Here is a 27,910-nt window from a genome sequence, read left to right as displayed (position 1 = left end):
AATCTACTATATCTAGGAGAGTGTATCAAAATTGTATAATAACTATATGTGGTTACCATACAATGGCTGACCTTGTTGAGTTACAAATGTTAGATTTTAATTTTATAATGGGTATGGATTGGTTGGCTTCTTATTACGTCATAGTAGATTGCATAACTATAAGGGTGTATTTTCATTTTCCAAGAGAGATAGTCCTTGAATAGATGGGTAATATTGGTGCTCCGAGAGGTAAATTTAATTCTTATTTTAAGGCAGAAAGGATAATTTATAAAGGTTACATAGATCATCTAGTTAGAGTGAAGGAACAGATATAGAGCCATCAATTCTTCAAACTATTCTAATGGTAAATGAATTTCCCAATGTATTTCCTGAAGATCTTCCAGGTTTGCCTCTAGAACGAGGAATGGAATTTGGTATTGATGTCATTCCAGGTACTCAACCAATCTCAATTCCTCCGTATAGAATGGCCCCGGTGGAATTACAGGATTTGAATGAGAAATTGAAATACTTTCTACAAAAAAGAGTCATAAGGCCTAGTATGTCCCCCTAGGGCACACAAGTATTATTTGTGAATAAGAATGATTCTCATTGAGAATGTGTATTAACTACTGACAACTGAAAAAGGTGACTATTAAGAACAAATATCCCCACACAATCATCCTATTTTGAGTTAACTAATGCACCCACAACTCTTATGGTTTTTATGAATAGGGTCTTCAAGCCATTCTTAGATGTGTTTGTGATAGTTTTTATAGATGATATTCTGGTTTATTCGACATCAAAGGAATATTATGCTAGTCATATACAATAGGTGTTACAGATTCTTCATGATCATAAGCTATATGCAAAGTTCTCAAAATGTGAGTTTTTGTTAAAATCTATGGCATTCTTAGTCATATTGTATCTAATGAAGGAATAAAGGTTAATACTCAGAAGATAGAAGCTGTAAAGAACTACCAAGACCTACAAAACCTATAGAGATTCGTAGTTTACTTGGGTTAGCAGGTTATTATACAGGTTTGTTGAAGAATTTTCTTCAATTTCTGCACCTTTAATAAAGTAACAGACAAGGCATCCAAGTTCCAATGGAATGATACATGTGAAAGGAGTTTCCAAGATCTAAAGAATAAGTTGACTTCTACATCCGCATTGGTACTTTTGGAAGGCATAGAAGGGTATGCAGTGTATTGTGATGCTTCAAGAATTAGCTTAGGATGTGTGTTTATGCAGCATGGTAAAGTAATAGCATATACCTTAAGACAATTGCAACCACATGAGAAAAATTATCCAACACATAATCTTGAGGTAGCAACCTTTATATTTATTTTAAAGATATTACGTCACCACTTGTATGCTATTCATGTTGACATATATAATGATCATAAGAGTTTGCAATATATCTTTAGCCAGAGGGATCTAAATTTGAGGCACCGGAGGTGGCTTGAACTACTAAAAGCCTATGGTTTTTATATCTTGTATCATCCGAGAAAAGCAAATATAGTAGCTGATGCATTAAGTAGTAAGGATATGGGGAAAACTTATGGACAGTCTATAGAAATACAAAGGATTATTAAAAATTTATAGCAACTAGCCAATTTGGGCGTTCGCTTTCTTGAAATTCCTGATAAGGGTCTTATTGTGCATAATGCATCATAATTTCCCTTAGTATCTAATATGAAGGAGAAGAAATATGAAGATCCTATTTTATTACAGCTTAAGGAGAATGTGCAATAAGGTATAACCAAGGCATTTAAGCTAACACAAGAGGGAGTACTTCAGTGCTAAAACAGATTGTATGTGCCTAATATAGATGGGCTATATGGGCTATGAAAGAGGATTATGATAGAGGCACATCATTCAGGTGTTCCATCTATTTGGGTTTAAAAAAAATGTATTAAAATTTGAAAGTAATGTATTTGTGGAGTGACATGAAGAAGAATATTGCAGAATTTATAGCCGAATGTCCAAATTATCAGAGAGTTAAAGTAGAGCACCAAAAGCCCGGGGGTTATATGCAACGTATAGATCTTCCAATATGGAAGTGGGACATGATCAACATGGATTTCATCACTTTTTTGCCTCGTACAACTCAAAATTTTATTCCATATGGGTGATAGTTAATAGGCTTACCAAATCAACACACTTTCTACCGATTAAGACCACTTACACAGTCGAAGAGTATGCAAAATTATATATCAATGAGATAGTTCGGCTACATGGAGTACCAACCCTCATTATATCAGATAGGGGAACTCAATTTCTACAAATTTTTGGAAGTTGGGAACACAAGTGAATTTGAGTACAACTTTTCACCCTTAGACAGATGGACAAGCATAACATACCATTCAAACACTTAAAGATATGCTACAAGCTTGTATATTGGACTTTAAAGGTAGTAGGGATGATTATTTACCTCTCATGGAGTTCCCCTACAACAATAGCTATCATCCAAGTATCAAAATAACACCATATGAAGCTTTATATGGAGGAAAGTGTAGATCACCAATTAGATGATTTGAAGCGGGTGAAACTGCCTTGTTTGGGCCAGATCTTGTTTATCAAGCTATGGAAAAGGTTAAAGTAATCCAACGGCAGCTAGAAATAGCCCAAAGTCAACACAAGTCATATGTAAAGGTTAGAAGAAGGGGGCTAGAGTTTGCTATAGGTGATTAGGTATTCTTGAAGCTGTCACCAATGAAGGAGGTAATAAGATTTGGTAAGAAAGTAAAACTAAGTCCACATTATATAGGCCTATATAAGATTACTCAGTGGTTTTTCCAATTCTTTTATGAATTAGAGATACCCTAAGAGCTCTCAACATTTCATCCAGTATTTCACGTCTCAATGCTCTAAAAGTGCATTAGAGATCCATCTCATATTACTCCTACTGAACAAGTACAAGATACGAAAGATCTCATCTTTAAAGAAATGCCTATTGCTACTCTAGATTGACAAGTTAAGAAGTTAAGGAATAAAGAAATAGCTTCTACAAAAATTCTAGAGAAACCAACAAGTAGAAGAGATAACATAGGAAGCTGAAGAAGTGATGAAATCGAAGTACCCTAATTTGTTCAAATACAAAGAGGAAGTTCAAGAGGATGAATTAGGGAACTAACAAGTAATTGTAATTTATAGGTACTACGTGATAGCATAAGTTTTAAAATTAGGCTTGAACTTGTTTTGGTTGGACAATTATGCTAACATTCCAGGACGAATGTTCCTAAGGAGGGGACGATGTAACACCCCGCACTTTTAATGTACTTGTTTTATTTATGTGTAACTTGGTATAGCCTTATGCTATAGGTAATGAATGAGATTTTTTATGCGAGTATTAATAGTGTAGATGGAATTCTAGATGCTGGACATACATTTTAAGGTGATACGGCCAAGTTAAAATTGATATAACTATTAAACTAAGATTTGTACGCCGGTATTTGAATATAAAGTTTAAAGAGACCAAGTATATACAAGTTTTAAGTTAGATTAAAGGGATTAGGAACCGAGAATGGAGTATTTTATTGAGGTTCTTGCTAGATTAAATTAAGCTAGTAGGTGGATCACCTACTTGAGCTATTTGGACCAAGTCAATGGGCTCAATGCAATAGATCAGATTTGGGGATATATTAATGTACTCATTTGGGCCTAAATTAAGTAAAAAGGTAGAAGATGGAGAAAAGGCTCAATACTCAAATATTCCAAGGCCCAATTTAATTTAGCCCAACTAAGAATTAACTAAGTAGGTGCATCACCTACTTTGAAATTTTGAGTGGCTTGAACCGTTAAGTAGGTGAATCACCTACCTGGACCAATTTGACAAATTTTGAGGTCCAAAAATACAGCTAAAGAGACAGCCCAAATCAGGCCTTCATAAGGCTAAATTGCTGGTCATTTTCCCTCATTCTTAAGACACAAAAAAGGTTATACTTCACAAATTCTCTTTACTTTATTTAAAACAACTATGAGCAACCCTGTATTTCCTTTTAGGGTTCTTGGAGAAACCCCATCCTTTGCAGGACAAGGTAAGTGAAAACACTTAAGATTTAGCATAATTCTCCCATACAAGATTAGGAAAATATGCTATTCATGCTTAATTTTAAGTCCATGGCAAAATATAAAGTAACCTAACTACTCTCTTTTTTCTTTGTTATTAGGAGATCTCTTTTATTGTTTGGTTTAAATTGAGAAGGAAAGTGAAATTTGTAGTTCTTGAGAAGTTCAAATTAAAACAATAAGTTGAAAAATTTAGGTAAGGTGACTCCTCCATTTTGTTCTCCTTATATATGAATTTAAGAGAGAATTATGGATATGCTGTTATTGAGAACTCAAAAGATGATGAGTTCAATAATTGATTGCTACAATAAAAGGGTTTTGGGGATATTTTGTAGACTATTTTTTATGTATATATTGGGTGTTGCCAGTTTGATACTGGGGAAAGATGTGATTAGTTCGTATTGAAATATAGAAAAAAAGTGTGGTGGTACACCATCGAGCTAATTATTGTACATATTTATTACTCATTTTGTTTGTAATGAAGTCAAAGTTATTTGGGGGATAATCTGTATGTATATGGATATAATTGGAGGAGAAAAGGGTTAAAATAACACCCTCGATTGGCAAATGAAGGGCTTACTACCCGGCTACTGTTTTAGTGAAGTTAAGTAGCCCAAATGTGTTGGTTGCTTGATATTATTAGTTTACCATATATTTTATTGAAGACAAGTAATATAAAAGGAGGGAAGTCAAGTTGGATTAGCATCGGAGTTGTATGACTAGGTATGTAAGGCTACTCTATGTCGTATTTTTGGCATGAAATCTAGCACTTTTGGTACAACGTAAGCTTTTAAAGCTTTGCCATAGTAAATAGTAACTAATAGTAGCACATGATCTCCTATCTAGCTAATGACCTTATTCCCACTCCCTAATATGTTAAAATACCTCACCATATGCTTATTATTGAGTCTGCATTTTTACATTCTCTAGCAAGTCTCAAGAGTTCTCATTTAAGTCAAATAAGTCCCGTATGTTATTTTGAGCTCCTAAACATCTCATTCGTGTATAATCTGCACCATACCTCTTTGACATTGCATTAAGAGTTTATTCATATACTCTTATTGGTATATTACTGATTCAAAGTATCATAATGATATGACCACCAAAGTAACAACCTCAAGGCTAAAAAATCTAAGTAACATAATCTGTATTAAAATGGGTGGCAGCTCAAGTAGTAAACCTAGCATGGCCCAATCCCACTATTTATTTATGGGTGTCATCTCAGGGGCGTAATCCTAGCATAGGCCGATCCCAATGTTTATTTATGGGTGGCAGCTTAGGGGTGTAAGCCTAGCATGGGCCAATCCCGATTTGTCAATTAACCACTGATCAACTAGTCATTTATATCATAAGGTTTACAAATATTATGAAGTAATAAAGGTAAAATGAAGAAAGTAATGTAATGTACCTGACCTTACAATTATATATAAACATGGTCTACTAGTAGTATTTATACATTTGTATTTGATTTCCATTGAGCTCTTATATCATGTGTGGTTACTTTTAGCCTTACATATTCAGTACATACTTTTGTACTAACAGCCCTTATGGGGGACCTGTATTTCATGCTGCAGGCACATGTGCTTCAGAAAATACACCTTCTCAGTAGGAGCCCAGGATATCCAGCAGCTATTAGTGAGTTTCCAATTGATTCGGGCCTTTCCTAGTTGTTTTATATATTTTGGTATTGTATAGAAGTTAGGAGTATGGTAGGGGTTTATTCTGACCTTAGCTAAGTTTCTATATATCTTTTAGAGGCTTTGTAAACCAATGTAAGATTAAGTATGCTACTGTCTTGTCTCTTAGAGGTTGTGGCCCCAATGGCTATGTCTTGCATATAATTTTGTGCTTGCTCGCGTTGTTGTTCTCATTGATACATTGTATAATATTTTGTAGAAGCCTTGGTTATAATATTAACATACATAAGATATACAGGGTTATAGGTTGGTTATCTAGGGCCTTACGGCTACTGACAGTGGCCAAGCGCACACGCACGTGTATGTGGTCGTATCAAGTAGTAAAGTGGCCTACTGAAAGCCATGTACCGATCCCACAGAGACTTGATTTAAAAACAATTCTATTTTAGTTCACAATTTAGACTTAGTTGATGCAAGCATAACAAAAAAGAGAGTTTGAAATTTTTAACTAGATAAAAGTAAACAATGCGTAAAGTAACGATCTTGAAACAATCAATAGGAGAAAACCCTAGGTTAAAGCACTTTTAACAATTATCTATGTTATTGAATTTTATCCATTATCTTTCTTATCTTGGTTGTTGATTCGTAGGGTTATTCACCTTATCATGGTCTCCTGACCTCTAATCCTTTACCTAAGTTGAACCTTTTAACTACATCATTGAGCGGGGATGTAATAGTCCAATTAAGTTCTTTAAGCTATCGTCCTACGTGTGAATCAAGTAAGGCATCTATGTACATCCCTGCCCTAGAAACTAATATTAATGTCTTATTTCATAAAAGAATACAAACCATACTTTATTTATTCCCTTGTTCTATCTCTCTATTCCCTCTCTCTAGATCACAAGGTCGATAATTAATGTTTTTCTAAGGGTAGCTAATCCTTAAAATAGTTAAATCTAGAATAAACAAACAACCAATAATGATAAGGAAAATTAAATGAACTTAATTCAAAACAATAAATTTCATGTTCTTGGATTTAACCCTGAAAAGAGGGTTTTTAGCCACTCATAGTCATAATCAGGATTCAAAAGGTTGAATACATGATATAATCTAAAAGAAAGCTAAAGAAATAATGTAAAACCTAAAAGATGAAGTTATAGCAGCTTCTTAACGCTCCAAGATATCAAGAATAATTAAAAAAATGTATAAAGATGTACTTATAGAAATAGGGTAAGCCAAAGCCATGTTAGATAAGGATTCAGCGTGCAAGTCAGGCGTAGAATAGAGCACTCACCACGGGCTCCATTGCACCATTCTAGAGGGGGAGTCGCCGGCTCCATTGCACCAAAATACAGCCCGCGTCGCGGGCACACACTGGAAGTTTCTCTCAAAATATTTTCTAAGGCAAGCAAGTTCTAGAATGGAGGGGGAGACACACCCAAATCATGGGGAAGCACTAGAAGTTGCATCCTGAATTTTGGTTAAGTCTTGATCGTCCCATCTTTCATCCCTTGTCTTGTGGTGTATTTCCCATGTATTTCCAGACTTTATATCATCAATTTATCACCATGTTAAGGCCACAAATATTCCTTAATAATCACTCACTATGAATTATAGATTACAACAACACAATAACCTCATCGATAAATAGAAAACAAGAGTTAAGACTAGGCTAATTTCCACGATCTTTAACTTTATGTTTCGACTCTTGACTTATTCAAATTGAACTTCACACATCACAAAATAGTTGTTCCTTATATAATAGCACCATTAAAACCATTTGAAACCCTTTAAACATAATAGAATCCAATGAAACCAACTAGACACACGCCTAGCTCAAGCTAGTAAAACTAGTTTTCTCAATTGAACTCTAACTGACTCAATTAAGTACAAAATTGTTTGTAAAATACTTTTAACATTTTAATCACGCCCTTGGACACTTAGATGCACATTTATATCATTATCCACACGTAAAGCATATGAATCATCCTCAAAACAAGGCTAAAAGGCTAGAATAGTAATGCTAGAATGCATAAATACACCCAACATCACTACCCCACACTTAAAACCTTGTTCGTCCTCAAATAACTCTTTACTTTAAGAATCAGAGGTTATGGAGACTCTACACTTATACTAAATGCAAGACACTCAAGCTAGCACTACAATGACTACATAGAATGTAAGTTTCTTTACTAAACATGTTATTTACACAATTGAAAGCTAATGAACCCTACTCCAAAACATCCTATCCTCAAGAATTGACTCACCTGGTTAGCAAACTCATGCATATTTCTAAATCAAGAACTCATTCAAATCACCCATATTCATCAAACATGTGCCCCTCACAATAACACGATGGGTACAAGAATCAAATTACGATCACTCTCACAAGAAATTCACATGTTACACACAATGAACCATAGGATTGACCTTATTGTAATGATCCACTAATATCAGAATGATGAACTTAGGATCAATTAGGACTTTTTCAGGTTGTAATATAGGCCAAGGGACGGGTAGGAACTTTTTAGAAATAGTAACTAATCTCTCTTAGCACTTTAATACATTACATTATACATTTAAAACCAATCTCCAATAACCAAATTACATTATTTTGTCTACCCATATATTTTGTTTTTCCCCATTCCTTTTTAGTATTTTCACAAACACATGGTGGATCTCTTTTGAGCATTTTCACAAACACATGGTGGAAGTTTTGCTTATTACCATAAAACTTTTTCTTTTTCTTTTTCACAACCATGGTAATATTTCTAGCATACTATCTATCACACCCATCCACCAATCATCAACTATCAATACTAATAACTATTAATTGGGGGCATCAAATTCACTTTTTTCTTCTTCAATTTCTCAGACTCCTTACTCAATTAATTTTTTATTGAAGCACCTAGGAGCTTTGGATCAAATTGTGGTCTATCAAAAAAGGGTATTAGGATACATATGCGGCTACCAAAGAAAAAGCTAAAGGATCAACGCGGTTTGACTAGGATTAAGCTTAATGGTAGGTCAAAAAGAAGGTATAAAACAAGGCTATCAAATAAATGCCTACATCATCTCCTAAATGCACATTCTTTATTTTTATTTGCATACGCACCGCGCAAGTTCTATACATCACATGCAATAAGAAATATATAAATACCTCACACGCACATGGAACATACTTGACTTACATAGGATCATCATAGACTCTCAACCAAACAAAAACATACATTCAATTTTAAGCGAACAAGTACAAGAGTTAAAACATGAGCCTAAGATTCTCAAAAGTAGAAATTCACTCATTCAACATGCTTTTACCAAATAAAACACTTGTACCGTGCAAACAAAAATAGCACCAACAAGAATATCTCACACCAAAATTTTTTAGATTGAGCCAAAATCTGGCAATTTCCCCACCCCACACTTAAAAATCTACTTTGTTCTTAAAGTGAATTTAAAAGCAAAAGACAGAAATACTCCCAGAGGCCTCTAGGCCTATCTAGTAGAATCTTTACTCAAAAAGGAGGTCCACAGAACCCCACACTTAGTCTTTGTCATGCTCTTTAGCTCAAGTTTCCAGTACTCAGACTTCCCATAAACTTGTGACTCAACAAAAACAAAAACTACGTGAACTAAAAACTAAAAACTAACAAAAATAAAATATACCTTAACTTGGGTTGCCTCCCAAGAAGCGCCTGATTTAGTGTCGCGATGCGACCCAGCTCAACTTAACCATATTCCTTCCTTTTCTTTCCCACACTTGGCCTCTATCTTGTTATTCTCTCCACCCTTCTTGGGTGCGAATTTTCAAAAGAAATGGGTTTTTTAACATTAGACTTTTTAGGTTCATCAACATTCATCATTCTAGGCTTAGGCTGTAGAAGCTTAGTTTGCTGAATCAGGTAGTCCAAAGAGGTTCTTAGTGAAATAACCACCCCACGCTTGTCCCCTTCAAGAACATTGATCATACAAAAATCCTTATAGTGGGACGTTATTTTGGGTGCTTTGTAAATATCAAATACCACCTCTTTATCCTCTACTCTCATTTTGAGCATGCCTTCTCTAACATTAATCAACGCTTCTTCAGTTGCTAAGAATAGATTCCCCAATATGATTAGAACCTATTCGTTTGCCTCAAAATCAAGAACAATAAAGGTAGCAAGAATACTGAATTTACCAACCTTTATGAGGATATCCTCTATTATTCCTATCGGATATGCCATTGATTCATCTGCGAGCTGCAAAACCATAGTGGTCAATCTAGGCTTTCCAAAACCCAAAGTGTCAAATAGAGATAGGGGCATCAAATTTATGCTCTCCCCTAAATCACTTAGTGCGTTTGCGACTCTACTCCCAATTTGGATAGGGAGAGTAAACTTTCCCAAATCTCTTAATTTCTTGGGTATTTTCTATGTCATTACAGCACTACACTCTTCAGTGAGTGTTATCGCCTCCACAACCTAAAATTTTACCTTATTAGCAACCATATCCCTCAAGTACTTGACATACTTAGGCATACCCTGCTAAATATCTAACAAAGGTAAATTAATGTGACGTTCTCTGAATGCATCAAAGAACTTACTAAATTTGCTTTTGAGGGAAGGGTTGTGGAAAAATTTGCTTCTTTTCTTCTGCACCAACTTTTTCTTTCAAGTACTCAGACTTCCTCAATTTCTCAGCAACTTTGTCATTTACCTATTCAGTCACCAAATCAATATATACCTCCTTAGTTGCCTTTTGAGGTTTTTCTTAAAGCTCTTTACCACTCCTCAAGGTGATTTCCATAACTTGATTCAGATTTTCTATATCTGCTAGTAGACCACCTTGAGGCCTAGCATTCAATACTTGTTGTAACTACCCTAATTGCAACTTTATGCTTCTCTGGGGCACTTTTTGATTTTCCAATTCTGCCTATTAATTTTTCATATCTGCAGCCATTTGTGCTTGACCAGCAAAGGTTTCTTTCATCATCTCTTCCATGTTGATAGTTGACTAATTTCCTAGTGCTAGTGGTTGCTGAATTTGTTGTAATACGTTCCACGACTGAATCTACCACTTCATGCTGTAGGCATTACCATAATTTATCCTTTGAGCATTGCCCACATATATTACCAATTTCATATTTGATGCATGCATGGCCGCTGAATGGCCACTGTTTTCATAGATCTCACATCAATCATTATTTTTCTAAACTATATTGATTACTGTTGTAGGCTGTGGAGCTCTCAATTTTAGGCTACTAAACTGAGTGTTTATCATATTTTGCAATGCTACAACCTGAGCTGATAAGGTAGTGAACTGGTCTACCTCCAATGCACCTGTAATTCTTTTTGTGGTACTTCTAGTATTTGAATTCCACTCGGGATTTCCTTATACTATGTGGTTCACCAATGTGTACAACTCATCATAAGTCAATTCCAGTGCCTGACCACCTGTGACTGAATATAGGAAAATCTTTGTATTGTGTTCAAGTGCTTCTACAAATGTATAAGCAAGTACCTAATTAGATTGTTTGTGATGTGAAAAACCTTAAAGAAGAGCCTTGAATCATTCCCAAGTATGATAGAGGTTATCGTATGGCTTCTGTTTGAAGAACACTATCTCACTACAAAGTCTCGCAGTCTTGCCAGGCGAGATGAATTGAATAAGAAATTTTCTGGCCAAATCATCCCATGCAGTGATTGAATTTTTTAGTTCTCAGCCAACCTCTTTTTTTGCATCCCCAAACAGAGAAAGAGGGAAAAGCGTCATCCTCATATAATCTTGATTTAAGCCCGTCGGGATGAATGTATCACTAATTTCTAAAAAATTCTGCAAGTGGATCTGTGAATCTTCATGTGAAATCCCTTTGAACTATCCACTGCTTATCAGAAGTTGTACCATATTCTGCTTATGTTCAAAATTGCCTCCAGCTGCCAGCTTCTAAAATGGGGAGGTCAAATTGGTTGGAAGTGGGAATACCACTTCTCTGACTGTCCTTTGGGCTGCTAGTTCATCAATCATGATGGAAGGATTCTCTTGGTTTTCTGGGATTTGCAGAATTTAAGGGAGAAGATTTGGTTCTCTCCTTCTTTGATCAAAAAGTTGCTTTGATTTGGTGCTTGATTTAACCAAGTCCTAATCCCTTGCGAACTTTTGTAACTTATTTCCTACAAAAATAGGACCAAGACCAATCATTAAAGCACCAAATAAATCAAAATGTAAAATTATATAAACAGTTGCCAAATTTCAAGTCCCTGGCAATGGGGCAAAAAATTCACAGTGCCCAAGCGCACACGCGAATTATGTGGTCTTATCAAGTAGTAAAGTGACCTACTGAAAGCCAAGTATCTATCCCATGGAGAGTTGATTCAACAATAATTCTATTTTAGTTCACAATTTAGATTCAGTTGATGCAAGCGTAACTAAAAAGAGAGTTTGTAATTTATAACTAGAGAAAAATAAATAATGAGTAAAGTAAAGAGCTTGAAACAGTTAATAGGATAAAACCCAGGGTTAAAGAACTTTGAACAATCATACTATGTTATTGAATTTGAGTCGTTAACTTGCTTATCTTGGTTGTTGATTCGAAGGGTTTTTCGCATTATTGAGCGGGAATATAATGGTCCAATTAAGTTCTTTAAGCTATCTTCCAATGTGTTAATCAAGTAAGGCATCTAAATATATCGCTATCGTAGACACTAATTTCAATTCCTTATTTCTTAAAAGAATACAAACCATACTTTGTCTATCCCCATGTTCTATTACCCTATTCCCTCTCCCGAGATTACAAGGTCGACAATTAATGTATTCTAAGGGTAGCTAATCCTTAAAATAGTTAAATCAAGAACCAAAAAACAACCAATAATGATAAGCAAAATTAAACGAACTTAACTCAAAACAATAGTACTCATGTTCTTAGATTTAACCCCAGAAAGAGGGTTTTTAGCCACTCATAGTCATAATCATGATCTAAAAGGTTGAATACATGATATAATCTAAAAGAAAGCTAAAGAAATGATGTAAAACCTAAAAGATAAAGTTGTAGCTACCTTTCAATGCTCCAAGATATCCAAGAATAATTAAAAACATGCATATATATTTATTTATAGGAATAAGATAGGTTAAAGCTATGTCGGACAAGGATTTAAAGTGCAAGTCAGGCATGGAATAGAGCATCCATCACGGGCTCCATTGCACCATTCTGGAAGTTGTGTCACGGGCTCCATTGCGCCAAAATAGACCCTGCATCATGGGAAAATTGTGGGTACACACTGTAAGTTGCTCTTAAAATATTTTCTAAGGCAAGGGAAAACTGCAATGGAGAGGGTGACATTCCTATATAGTGGGCAATCCCTGGAAGCTGTGTTCCGAATTTTGGTTAAGTCTTGATCGTCCCATCTTTTGTCCCTTCTTTTGTGGTGTACTTCCCATCGATTTTCATCCTTTATATCATCATTATATCACCATATTCAACTCACAAAGATTCCTAAATAATCACACACCACAATTTAGAGATCACAACAACACAATATCCCCATCGATTAATCAAAAACAAGAGTTAAGACTAGCCTAATTTCCATGATCTTTAACTTTATGTTTCGACTCTTGACTTATTCAAATTGAACATCACACAATGCAAAAAAGTTATTACTCATATAATAATAGAATTTAAACCATTTGGAACCCTTTAAACACAATAGAATCCAAAGAAACCATCTAGACACACACCTAGCTCAAGCTAGTAAAACTAATTTTCTCGATTGAACTCTAAATGACTCAATTAAGTACAATCTTGTTTGGAAAATACTTTGAACATTATAATCACGTCCTTGGACACTTATATGCACATTTATTTCATTATCCACACATAAAACACATGAATTATCCTCAAAACAAGGCTAAAAAGTTTACAATAGTAACGCGAGAATGCATAAATACACCCCACATCATCTACGGGTGCCTGTCCTCCCTAATGGGATTGGACGTGTGACATCAACTTTTGATATTTTGAGAATCTAGTACCCACTTTGTCTACATGAGGTCCATAGGTGTATATATGGTTCGTAGGTCAACTTAGTAGGTGCTGGGAGTTAGTTTTTCAGCTCTTCTTCGACTTTTGAACATGCATTAATCACGATCAACCAGAAAACACCCCAATTATCCATAATCACTCCAAAAGTGGACAAAAATGCCTTTTTCATGAACTTATCATCCAATATATAGTTTTCTGCAAAACATAGCCCAAACGGATTAAATCTAACCAAAAGCCCTTAGAATCTTGCATATTTTCTCGTTTCAAGCATTGAAAGTGATATATTTCTATAGCACTTCAACACCCTCTACTTAGAACATTTTCATTTCCTCAGGCAATAAAAAGACAACAAAACAAAAATGATGTTTAACTAAGAGAATCTAAGATATTAAAGGCAGTTAATTGTCACATTAAGTTCAAATCACAAGATCCCCTCATATATATCTTTTCAAAACCAACTGTGTATGAATATAAAGCACAATATGACACAAAGGGTTCAAGGTATGGAAATTACATTAGCAATAGACAACTGCTCCTATGTATAAATTACACTACTCGAAACAACAAAATAACTAGCGATATGACTCAAGTTATCTCACAACAAAGATGTCCCACTCACTCATATAAAATGTGCATATCAATGCAGGGAAGGTCTAGAGACACCCACACTCATCAAAGAAGTTCCAATCAGTGCATGTGAAATACCATAGGCTTTTCCTTATTTTCTTTACCTAGCATCCAGATAGTCAGGTCAGGATCACTATAGGACTTTTCTCGTCTTCTAATGTAGGTTTGGGGGCCGGTATGATAGACCTAGATATTTCAAATGACTAAGCCTCCTTGGCACTACACTAACTTTGGGGTCTCACTAACTAGCAAATTCTTTTTTTTATTCCACTTTTATTTCTCCCTTGTATTTTTTTTATTGAACATTCAGGTTGGGTGTGGTCTTTTATTCTTTTTTTTATTTTTTCATAGTTTTCTTTTTCTTTTCTTTTGCTACCACGCCTATCCAAACTTTTTTTTTATCCTCTTTTACGCTTCTTCATACTCATGTTACACTATGCACCTCTATGATAGCCACTCTCAACTTAAGCTTTTTGCCTGTGTTGAGTTGCATACTGTCCAAGAAGGAACAAGGACAAGAAAGGTAAATTATAATACAAATAGGAAAGTAAATAGTGAAAACAAGAAGATTAGGCTTATAAGGATCAAAATCGGGATCAAGGGATACGATTCACACATAGCAGGTCATTTATGCTAAAACTGGACTAAAATAAAAAATGGCCTATGATCCTCTCCTAATCGGCTATCCTTCAATCTAGTTTAGACTACCCAGGCAAGTTCTGGATTTAACATAAAAAGAAAACTAATTAGTATTTCACGCACACATAACACAGAGTCAATATCACCAATTACTACCTATCCAGTTCATGCAATTGTCAGCAAATGGTTATCATGTACCTAATACTAATCCCATAACAAGATCCACAAAGTTCATACATACGTACATCAATAAAGTTCTAAAAACTCAATTTTTTGGATGGGTATAAGAAATCAGTCAAAATATGACTACTTGCCTAAATACTCAAAATCTCTTAATTACACAAAATATCACAATATGAAGAAAAAACACAATACGACACATAATTATCCTAGACATGTCAGTTCTACCATCATATCATAACCGACGAAAAAAGAATCATGGCAACAAAAACCCGTTGTGGCATGGTATGGCTACCCCCAACTAAAAACAATACACTGCCCTCAAGTCTCTAAAATAAAACAAAACATAGTAAAGTGAGAACATACCTGGGACACACTAAGCACTCAATTTAGAAATATCCCCAGATGGGGGCATATAAGCTGGCGAAGGCGGTGGTGGTGGCGGTGCACTACTAGATGATGCACCCACTGCTATAGTGTCATGACTCTGCCTATCTATGAATTCAATCTCTAAAGAATCATGTTTGGCCTTTTAAAGGGCCTCTTCTTCTATCATAATAGGATCCTACAAATTGTGTAAGTAACCTTTCTTGATAATTGCTCGGAACACATCATCATGCACCGCAAAGAAGTCAAACTATCTTAACACATGTAAAGGTGATAAGTAAATCTGCATATTTCTCAACAAGATAGCGTACCTTTGCTCATAGGATATCAAAATTCCCTCTTCTATACTAGATCTAGCACACCTGTCTCTATATATTGGGATATAAGCTATCTCTCTAGTTCAATAATTCTTCTATTAAAATTAATATGCAACTCTGATAGTACATCTCTCTAAGCAGCCTCCCGTCTAGGCTCATCTTATTGAAATCTAGTTCTGACCCCTGATCTAATCTACCCAAAGAGTGTAGTCATCTCGATCTTAACGCCCTTTAACTAAGAAGATGTGGTCCTCTGACTATCCACTAGGCTGTGCAAAAAATCACTGGATATAGTAACCATACTTATCGCCAAAGCTGTAGTGGATGGGAGAGCAGGCTCTGTAAATGCACCAACCGGCTCTAAGGTTAAAGTCGGGGCAGAATAAGAACTAGCTTATGTCCTCTCACCTTGTGTACTTATATCCAGAGCATTTCTTTACTCCCCTATAATCATATCTACACCAACACCCGCGTCATCTATATGTGCCTCATTAGGATCTGCAAAAACTGTTGGCCCCTCAAATTGGGCCTGTGGTACTTCTGCCTGCTATCTAGTTCTCCTAGAAGTGTCTGACGTGCCATACCCTTCATGGTCCTTGTCTGCACAGTCGTAATCGCAGTCACCCTCTCATCAATACCCGGTAACTTGGGGAAACCTTCCTCATCACATATCCTCTAGATCATACAAGGAAATAACAGGTTAGTCACTCACCAAAGGCTTGATCATGTAATTTATACTTGAGTATGGCAACAAAATCAATATCATAACTATCCATCAAGCAAAAACCATGTGTAACTCCCTCCTATGTCAATTTATTATCTGATGTAGTGGGTAGTAGGCGGTATCTAATAAGAAACCACCAAAATTTGGCCTCAAGTTTCAACATCCCCTTCTTGATCATAGCTTTCCCCTCAATCCATGAGGTCTCAACACCTTGTGGTTAAATGTAACCGGCTATCCACCTAGCTATCTCAAGCCTCTCAGTTCTATGCTCAGCATTCCACATAATGTGATGATACTATGCAATCCTTAATCTAAGGTCACACTAAGCTATAGATGTAGGTACAATATAATCTGGGTGAAATATGACTCTACAAATAGTCTTCTCTCTAATATCAACTTTGACCCCTTTGACTAGTGTATGATCATGTTATGGATGTCATAAAATTCCGATAAAGTCTGGAAGATGGCACATAGGAAGGACTATGGTGGCTCTATAAGATGCATAAATATCCCACACTATAGCTGGTTTATAAGAGCCAAGTGGCCTAGTCATCCACTGTAGCTGATATCTGTCAAATGTTGCCCACAACTGTGGTAATCTCTCTAGCCCCTATAAGTAGATCCAGTGCTCCTTATAGATACATCTCGTGGGTCTGCCTAGCTCCTTTACATAGCTATCAATCTCAGATATATGCCCATCCCTTCTATACACCACCTCAGATATCCCTTCTCCAGAGGTGCATCCATGGTAGGTGCGAGTGTCTTCTCATGAAGTGCATCATGGGAAGCCTATACTATACCTTCCTTAGATTGGGGTACGTCCTTCTTCTTTGTATGAGTGGTGGTACCCTCCTCAAACTGGGTACCGCTGATGAATGCTACTGCTCAACCTCCTCAGAAGAATCCTGGGACCTTTTCTCAGACTGGGGGTCTTGAGCAACCTGTGGTGTAGACTCAGACTCTGTCTCCTCCTTCTCATGATTATCATTCCGTAAAGGAGTCTATGATGGTGATATCTTGGCTGACTTCATCCTCATTTGGGCTACAGCTGCCTGAGCAGCCTGACGAGTTTGTCCTCTCAAGAATCTATACGTCTCTACAACTATAGTATCTGTATGACGCTACCTCAGATAGTCCTTCACTAAACCACTAAGATCGGGAGACTTTGCTTATTTCCTTAAAGTACTTGCCTTCTTCACTGTAGGTGCCATATAAACCTGAAAATCCTACTGCTAGTTTCCAATAAAAGTGGGGAATAGTAAACGTTGAAGAAAAACTCAAAATTCAAAAAGTTCAAATTTTTCCTCAATTTCATACCCCTATAACCTATTTTCAATCCGAACAAGTCCAATGTATATCGCTACTCAAGAATCGTTAATTTTAAAGAAAACAAATATGTTCAACTCGTGGTATCACATTAATTTATTCAAAACAAGGCTCTACATTATGATTTTAGACTATTTCAAGGATCCCTTACATAAGCATAATAATTTCTATATATTTTGCAATGAAATTGTTATGCCCAAGCACACATGCAAGTGTATGTGGTCTATCAAGTAATATAGTGGCCTTAAAGAAAGTCTAATATCAATCCCTAGGATACTTGTTCAAACAACTATTCATTCTAGTTCACTATTTAGATCAATCTAGTGCCAGCGTAACCAAAAGAGTGTTGAGAGTTAGTACTAAATATAAAGTAAACAGTGCGCAAAAGTAAAAACTCGAGACAATCAATAGATGAAAACCCAGGGCTAAAGCTCTATGAACAATCATACTATGCTATTAAAATTCATCATTTAAGTTACTTATCTTGGTTGTTGATTCACAGGGTTGATTTATAATCATGGTCTCCCTACCTCTAACTACTTATCTAACTCAGACCTACAACTACATCATTGAGCGGGGAGGTGATCACTAAGATAAATGTATTTATATTTCATCCCATAGCAAACGAAGTACCACTTAAAGGTATATCTCTATCCTATTTTCTAATTCAAATTCTCTAGTTTATAAAGGAATAAAACCCTAGTCTATTTACCCTTACATTTTATCTTTCTATTCCCCCTCTCGAGATCACAAGGTCGACAATATATCTATTCTAAGGGATGAGAATCCTTAAATTAATGATAAAAAGGGTAGACAAACAACTAAATATGATAAATAAATAAAATCAAATCAATTTGATGGAATCGTAGTCATGTTCTTGGGTTTAACCCCGGAAAGGGGGCGTTTAGCCATAAATCGACATAACCATAATCCAAATACTTGAATACATGATTAAATATATTAAATAGATAAATTTAATGAATATAAAACCTAAAAATTGTAGGTAGCATCCTCCTCTCCTATCCCAAGATGTCCAAAAGTGATTACAATGTGTACAACAAGTCCTATTTCTAATAGAAAACTTTTGGCCGTGTGTGAAATAGGGGTTGAACCACGTTGCTTAGTCATGTGGAGAATGTGTCGCATCATGTGGATTGTTCCACTAAAGCAAGGTTCATGCTGTCGGGCTTATTCTAGTCAAGTAAGGGTCTCGCCATGGGGAAATTGCTAGACCTCACTAGAAAGTGCATATTGGCGTCCAACTTTGTCTTATGCCATTGTATTCCATCCCAAGAATTTTGGTCTATTTCCACTTGATTTTAAGAATATTTAAATTCCATATATCACCATAAAAAAATTACAAAGAATCCTACAACACTTATACCATGGATTGAAGCTCCAAACCACACAATACAAAGAATGATGAACTAGAAACACGAGCTAAGAGTAGGCTTGCCCACATTGATCTTTAATTTATATTTCGACTCTTGAAATGATTCAACTGACCCTTGGAAATTATAAACAAGATTTTACACACTTAAATACACACTCAAACCATTATGAACTGATTCAAAATATTAGAAACCACCACGATAGACTAGAACGACACCTAGCTCAAGCTAGTTAAACTAGTTTTCTCGTTTTGTTTCTAAATGATCAATTTGAATACAAACTAGTTTGAAAACACATTTAAACATCATAATTACATACATAAAAACTTGGATGCTTAATTATATCATCCTTAATACATAAATCACATGAATCATCCTCAAAACAAGGCTAAATAGGCTAGAATAACAACACTAGAGTGCCTAAATACACCCAACATCATCATCCCACACTTAAAGCCTTGTTAGTCCTCGGAAAACTCTTCACTATAAGCATCATAAGCTAAGGAGACTCTATACTGATACTACAATCAAGACACTCAATTTAGTGCTACAATGACTACACAGAATTCAAGTTTCTACACTAAGCATGTTACAACATAATTTGCAGAATACTACTCCAAAACATCCTAGCCACAAGAATTGACCCACCTAGTTGGCAAACTCATACATATTGTTCATTCACAGACAACATATAATTCACCCAACGTTCTATAAACATGTGTCCTGTCAACAAAAGAGTTACCCATAATCACTCAGATAAATACAATTTATAATAGAATTGGTACAAGAATTAAGTTACGCTCACAAGGAAAATAAATTAAAGGCTTAATGGGGTTAACTAGGATACTGCATAAGGGTAAGTCAAAATAAGGTATAACATGGCTATCAAAGAAATGTCTATATCATCTCCTAAAGCCACACTCTTTTTTTTGCTTTGCACATACACCAGGCAAGTTATATACATCACATGTAATAAGGAATATACAAAAAACCTTACACGCATGTGGCACATGCTTAAATTAAGTGGGATCATCATAGACTCTTAACCAAACAACCACATGAATTCAATAATTAAGCCAAGTACAAGAGTCATAATCGTGAGCCCAAGTGTCTCAAAAAGAGTAATTTACATAATAACATACTCTATACAACCAAAACACTTGCATCATGCAGTCAAACATAATACCAACAAGATCATTGCAATTATTCCTAACACAAAAAATCTTAAAATTACCCTAAAATAGGAATTTCCCCACCCTACACTTAAAAATCTACTTTGTCCCCAAAGTATACTTTAAAAGGTAGAGATAAGAATTACTCCTTAAGGACTGTATGCCTATCTAGTAGTATCTTCTTGCATCATGAGGGTTCGGGGACCCCATACTTAGTCTTTGCCATACTTCTTAGCTCAATTTTTTCTGCACTCAGACTTTTCATCAACTCGTGACTCAACTAAACAAAAATTAGAGACGTAATAACAAAAATACTAAAAATAAAACATAACTTAAATTAACTTGGGTGGCCTCCCAAGCAACGTTTGATTTAGTGTCATGACACTACCCAATCTCTGACTCAACTACATGCTTTCATCTTTTTCCTCTTAATTAGAGGCCATCTTCTTATTCGTTTCTGACCTCTTGAGTTTGAACTCTCAAGGTCAACAAATTTCTCAACTTTATCCTTCTTAGGCTCATCAATTTACATCATGTTGGGAGGTGGTATTGGAGGCTTCGGCTGCTCAATGAGAAAGTTTGAAGAGGTCTTTTTTGGAATCAATTCCACTACCCCACACTTATCCCTTCCAATCACAGTAATCATGGATAAATCTTTGAAGCTAGATATTGTGTTGAGCGGTTTGTACACTTTGAAAATCGTCTCTTCATCATCTAGCCATATTGTGAGCATGCCCCCTCTCACATATATCGAAGCTCCTTCCACCACAAAAAATAAATGTCCCAAGATGATTGGTACTCTTTCATCTACCTGAAAATCTAAAACATAAAGTCAGCAGGAATAGTAAACTTAACAACCCTGATGAGAGCATCCTTAATGATTCCTTTAGGATGGGCTATTGTCCCATTTGCCAGTTAATGTGGTCTCACCTATCCTAATCCCAAAGAGTTGAACAAAGAGAGGGGCATCAAATTGATGCTTTCCCCTATGTCACTAAGTGCATGGATCACCTCACTATTGCTAATTTTAATAGGGAGATTGAACCTCTCAGGGTTCTTGAGCTTCTTTGGCATCTTCTATGTCACCATAAAGCTACACTCCTTAGTGAGTGCTACTGCCTCCACATTCTTTTGATTAATTTTATTAGAGACCACATCCTTCAAGCACTTATTGTACTTGGGAATCCCCTATAAAACATCTAAAATAGGTAAGTTAATGTGAAGCTCTTTGAACGTGTCAAAGAACTTCTTGATGTATGTATCCTCCTTTGCCTTTTATATGCTTCTATAGGAAAGGTAGTATTGGTCTCTCCTTCAACTGCTCAACAACTTTTGTTTTTGAGTACTTAGGTTTCCTCAAATTTTCATCAGTTTTGTCATCTACCTACTTAGGAGCCTCTTCTGTATTTACCTCTTTGGTTTTCTTTGGAGGTCTTTCATTCATCTTCTTACCACTCCTCAAAGTGATTGGGATTACTTGGTTAGGATTCTCAGTATCACATGGAAAACCACCTTGAGGGCTGGCATTTGAAACCTTCACAAACTAACTAATTAGCAACTCCAAGCTCCTTGTAGCTGCTTGTTGGCTCTTTAAATCTGCTGCCAATTATTCTAGAGTAGTCGTGATTTTCTTTAGCATCACTTCCACATTTTTGTTCTAATTTGTGGCCTGATTATTCTGAACTTGCTGCTACTGATACTGTTGTTGAATTTTCCATGAGGTATTGAGTGACTGCTATTTTTTATTATAGGCATTCCCATAATTCGGCCTTTGAGAATTACCCACAAACATTATGGACTTAGGATTTGTAGCACAGATCCCCACTAAATGCCCACTGTTACCATAAATCTCAAACTAATCTGTAGTTTGTTGAATTACATTAATTGTGGCTACAGGTTGTGTAACCCCTAACTTCATATTGCTTATCTTATTTTGCAGTGCAGAAATCTGGGTGGAGATAGTAGTAAATTAGTCCACCTTCAATGCACATGCAACCTTCTATGTTGTATTTCTAGCATCTGAGTGCCACTCGATATTGCCTAGTGTAATATGGTTTAACAAGGAATAAAGCTCATCATATGTCAACCACAAAGCTTGAGCACCTGCAGCTGAATCTAGCAAAATTTTCATGTTATGGTCAAGTGCTTCAACAAAAGTGTCAGCTAATACCTCGTTGGACTGCCAATGATGTGGATAATCCCAAAAAAGTTCTTTGAACCGCTCCCAAGCATGATATAAATTCTCATCTAGCTTCTATTTGAATCACATAATATCACTACATAGTCTTGCTATCTTGCTAGATGGAAAGAATTGGATGAGGCATTTTCTAGCTAAGTCATCTGAGGTTGCGCTTGAATTTTCTAGCTCTATATTCAACCATTTTTTTGCTTCCCCTAACAGTGAAAAGAGGAATAGTTTCAACCTTACATAAATATTCAACACGCCTACCGAGATAAATGTGTCACTGATCTCTAGATAGTTTCACAGATGGACTTATGGATCTTCATGTGAAAGCCCCATAAATTGTCCACTACTGATCAAAAGTTGCACCATGTTCTGTTTCAGCTCAAAATTATGTCCAGCAGCTGGTTTCTAAAAAAGAGAGGTCAAATTTATCAGAAGTTGGATTGCTACTTAGCAAAATATCCTATGGTCTAGTTGTTCTTCCGCCATAAGAGCAGGATCATGTTGTTCCTCATTAATTTGCAGGAATCAGTGGAGAAGTTCTGCTTATCTCCTCAATTAATGATACAGTTGCTCGGGTTTGGGGTTTGGTTCAACCAATTCCCTATCTCGTGATAGCCTACTAATTTGTCAACCTATTTTTTGCAAATTCAATACCAAAGAACAATTGTAAGGAACCAAAGAAATCAAAAAAGTAAAACTAAAACAATAATAGTTGCCAATTTACGAGTCCCCAGCAACAATGCCAAAAACTTATTATGCCCAAGCACACACGTAATTATACATGGTCTACCAAGTAATATAATGGCCTTAAAGAAATACAAATATGGATCCCTCAGAGACTTGTTCAAACAACTATGCAATTCTAGTTCACTATTTAGGTCAATCTAGTTCCAACGTAACCAAAAGAGTGTTGAGAGTTATACCTAAATGTAAAATAAATAGTGCGCCAAAGTATTGAGAAATTAATGAATAAAAACTTAGAGTTAAAACACTAAGAACAATCATACTATGCTATCGAATTTCATCAGTTAAGTTACTTATCTTGGTTGTTGATTCACGAGGTTGATTTTATGATCATGGTCTCCCGACCTCTAACCACCTATCTAACTCATATACACAACTACATTATTGAGCGAGGATGTGAGCACTAATCTAAAGGAATTTATATTTCATCCTACAGAGAACTAAGTAGGTTTTCTAGGTATATCTCTATCCTAGTCTCTAATTCAAATTCCCTATTTTACAAAGGAATAAGAACCATACTCTATTTACCCGCACGTTCTATCTTTCTGTTCCCCCTCTCAAGAACACAAGGTCGACAATATATGTATTCTAAGGGTCAAGAATCCTTACAATAATAATAAAAAGGATACAAAAATAACCAAATATTATAAATCAAAAAAACCAAGTCAATTTGTAGCAATCGTAGTCATGTTCAAGGAGGCGTTTAGCCACTAATCAACATAACCATAATACAAATACTTGAATACATGATTAGATATATTAAAAGCTATAGTTGAATAATATAAAACCTAAAAAACATGTGTAGAATTCCTCATCTCCAATCCTAATACTTCCAAAAGTGATTACTATTTGTATAACACAAACTATTTATAGTAGAAAACTTTTGGCTATGTGTAAAATAGGGGTTACGCTGTGTTGGTTAGTAAAGTGTAGCATCTGTTGTATTGAGTGGATTGTTACAATAAATTAAGGGTCACATCGTGGGTCTTAGTACATTTAAGTAAGGGTCGCTTCACGGGGCAATCGCGAGACATCACTGGAAAGTATATATTGCCGTCCAATTTTGTCTTATGCAATTATCTTCCATCCCAAACCTCTGTCGTGTGTTTACACCTAATTTTCATCCTTTTAAAAATACATATATCACCATAACCAACTCATAAAGCATCTTACAACATCATATACCATGGATTAAATCACCAAACAACACAATATCAAAAACGACGAACTAGAAACACGAGCTAAGACTAAGCTTGCCCACATTGATCTTTAACTTATGTTTCGACTCTTGGCTTGATTCAATTGACCTTTGGACATTATAAAAAACTTTTTACAAATCAAACCATTATAAACTAATTCAACATATTAGAAACCATCACGATGGACTTGAATGACACCTAGCTCAAGCTAGTTAAACTAGTTTTCTCTATTCATTTCTAAATGATTAATTTGAAACCAAACTTGTATTAAAACATCTTTAAACATTGTAATTGCATACTTAAGCTATTAGATTATTATTTCTATCATCATTAAAAAATAAATCACACAAATCATCCTCAAAACAAGGCTAAATAGGCTTGAATAACAACACTAAAGTGCATAAATAATTCCATCTTCAGAAATACACATAACAACTTATGTCAACAGTAGATAAACCAATTTATAACCATTAGAAGACAAGAAAATTAACATCAATATGAAAATCTTCAAGAGAATAATGAAAAACTCAAGCAAAACCAAGGTTGAAACTTTATTTTAGTGTGTTGGGACAAGTTGGTATCTCAAACAAGTGTTCCAATAGCCTTTTCTAAATATAGAGTTTGTTTATGCTTTAAGTGGAAAGTTTGAATTTAAAGAAAAAAGTAAAGTTTTGAGGATTTGGATGAGTTAGAATGAAGGTAAGAATGTTTTATATCGGTAGGGGATGTTTTAGGTCATATTTAAATATTGGTGGGCCTGAAATTTTAACTAAAAAGTGGGCCCAAAACTAACCCTACCCATGGCACGTACCCGTGTCCTGTACCTGCGGTCGGGTCCTGAGCGCATTGATATATTTCCAGATACTTATGGTCCTGTAACCTAAGTTTTAGGTCCCAAAAGTAATACTAGGTGCCAAAGTCTGTAGCTTACCATTTTTCATTCTTAAAATTTCAAATTTTCAACTTTCTACTCAACTTACCTTATGGGCTTGTGACCATGATGGGTTTATCACACAATCCCCTTACCTCAAAATCGATGAATTTAGCAACATTTATCGTATTCTAGTTAAGGTCAAAAAGATAAAACCAAAAAAAATACAATAACAATAAAAATGTAAACACTAAAATATAGTGGGTTACCTCTCACTTAGCGCTTGATTTAACATCATGACACGACGTGGCTATGTTAGTTACTCAGACTTCACCAACAAGCCCATGGGTTGACTCCTAGGAGTGCTTGATTTAACATCACGGCATGACACAGGTATCTTGACTACTCAGAATTCATCAAGATACCCATTAGAATATCCTCCAGGGTCATCAATACAATTAATGACCGATACTGTCGTTATTTCGATTGGCTACTTCATGGACTTCCGGATGTTAAACGCAGCCTCTTCACCATTGACTCAAAATTTTAGCTCACTCAAAATTTCAAGTATGGTCTTTTAAAAATAATAGGCATCTTGATGTCAACCTCACAGTCCAACATAACAAATTCAGCTCAAAAGATGAAGTTATCCACTCTCACAATCACATCAAAAAAGATTTCCACAGGCTTTTTCACTGTGCGGACAACCATCAATAGTTGCGTCATAGTTGATTTTGGAGGGTTCAAACCTAGTTTCTTGAATACGGCCAGCGGCATCAAATTAATGTTGGCCCCTAAAATACATAACATTCGAGCAAATCTAGATGGCCTAATAGTGGATGGTATAATAAATGCTCGAATCACCCTTTTTTGGGCCAAGGACCTAGTCATAACTGCACTGCAATGGTGCACACCATCAACATCTACAAAAGTTTATCCATTCTTTATTGTGACCAACTATTTCATGAAGCTGGAATATCCAAGCACCTGCTCTAATGACTCAAGAAGTGGTACATTTAAGCTCAACTATTTTAGCATCTCAATAAATCACTTGAACATACCTTCCACTTGCATTGCCTCAGTCACTGAGGAAAAGTTTGAGGTGGTCTTAGAATTTTTCTGACTTCTAGCATAATGACCTGACCCTTACCTTTATCTGTAGCAGTTATACCTCTATCACCAGTTACCTTCTTAGATTCAAGAACAAGTGTCTCATAATAAATAACTTCTTTAGTAGGTATTGGGGAATCCATAGTAGTGATGCCATACCTCATGGTGACAATAAGAATTTGACCATCATTTTTCAAATGTTGTATTGTATTGCTCAAAAGGGTACCTAGTTGCCTCTAGTTCATAGTTGCTGACATCTGCCCAAATGGTGCTCTAACTTGTTAATAGTAGTGGCATGTGACTTTACCTTTTGGGTCAACCCTAAAACATCAACCTTAATCTCCTTAAGGTTGGTCTCCTAATTTTATTTATACTTTACCAATTTAGCCAGTATCTCCTCTATTCTGGATTTTGTATCGTGCCTACCAGGTAAAATATACCCATCTCCTTTCTCTCTATAGTTATCTTTCTTTCTCCAGTCAATATCTAGCTCTCTGTGATGCTCTCTGTATCTATCATAATAGTTCCAACCTTGTTTCCTTTACCCTTGGGCTTGGAAGCCCGCCATCTAACAATCCAAATAGTTAGCTTCATTTTCTAATTCTGACTTATATGCTTTGGATGTTGACCCCTGTGTTGGTACTGTATTCAGTTTCTCCATATTTGTTGATGTAAACATTCTGCTAGCACCCCTAAATTAGTCCTTAGTAATGGAATTTCTTATGCTACTATATCATCAGCTACTCCTTGGGCGCAGGAGGCACCAATAATATAAGTACTAGATCCCCTCTCGTCCTTCTGAGTTTTCCATCCTTGGTTTATGAGTGAGATCTAATCTAATATCTCCAAAGTTGTCTCCCAATGTAATCTCATAAAATCTCCTCCAGCTATGGCTTCTGCTATGGTTCTGGAGCTGATGGTCAAGGCTTTGTAGAATACCTCTGATAAGCTTTTCCCTAATAACTAATAATTTGGCACCACTCTCAACTTATTCTTAAACCTGAACAAAACCTCCTACATGGTTTCTGACTGCAGTTGCCTAAAATTATAGATCTCGTCCTTAAGCTACAACGTCCTTAACTAAGGAAAGAACCTTTTTAAGAATTACCTATTCAACTCATTCTAACGTGTAATAGAGCCTTTAGGCAATTCCACTAACCATAAAGACACTTCTTCTATTAGTCAGAAGGAAAAAAACCTCAGTCTAAGTGCTTCCTAATTTACCCCTAGATTGGTATACAAGGTGCAGATCCCATGGAAATTTGCAAGGTGCAAGTTTGAATCATTGGTAGTCAATCCTACAAACACACCCTTCAAAATTAAAAGTTGGATCA

At 35.7% G+C, this 27,910-nt stretch overlaps 1 non-coding gene across 1 annotated transcript; it reads left to right on the top strand.

The window, feature by feature from the left end:
- Positions 1-22,644: 22,644 nt before the first annotated feature.
- On the top strand, positions 22,645-22,751 carry LOC124892518. Its single transcript, XR_007050294.1, has one exon. It is a non-coding gene; the product is annotated as a small nucleolar RNA R71 (small nucleolar RNA).
- Positions 22,752-27,910: the final 5,159 nt, after the last annotated feature.

Source organism: Capsicum annuum, unplaced genomic scaffold, assembly GCF_002878395.1.
Source record: "Capsicum annuum cultivar UCD-10X-F1 unplaced genomic scaffold, UCD10Xv1.1 ctg4806, whole genome shotgun sequence".
Taxonomy (NCBI): Eukaryota; Viridiplantae; Streptophyta; class Magnoliopsida; order Solanales; family Solanaceae; genus Capsicum; species Capsicum annuum.
This window is presented reverse-complemented; position numbering and strand designations above follow the sequence as displayed.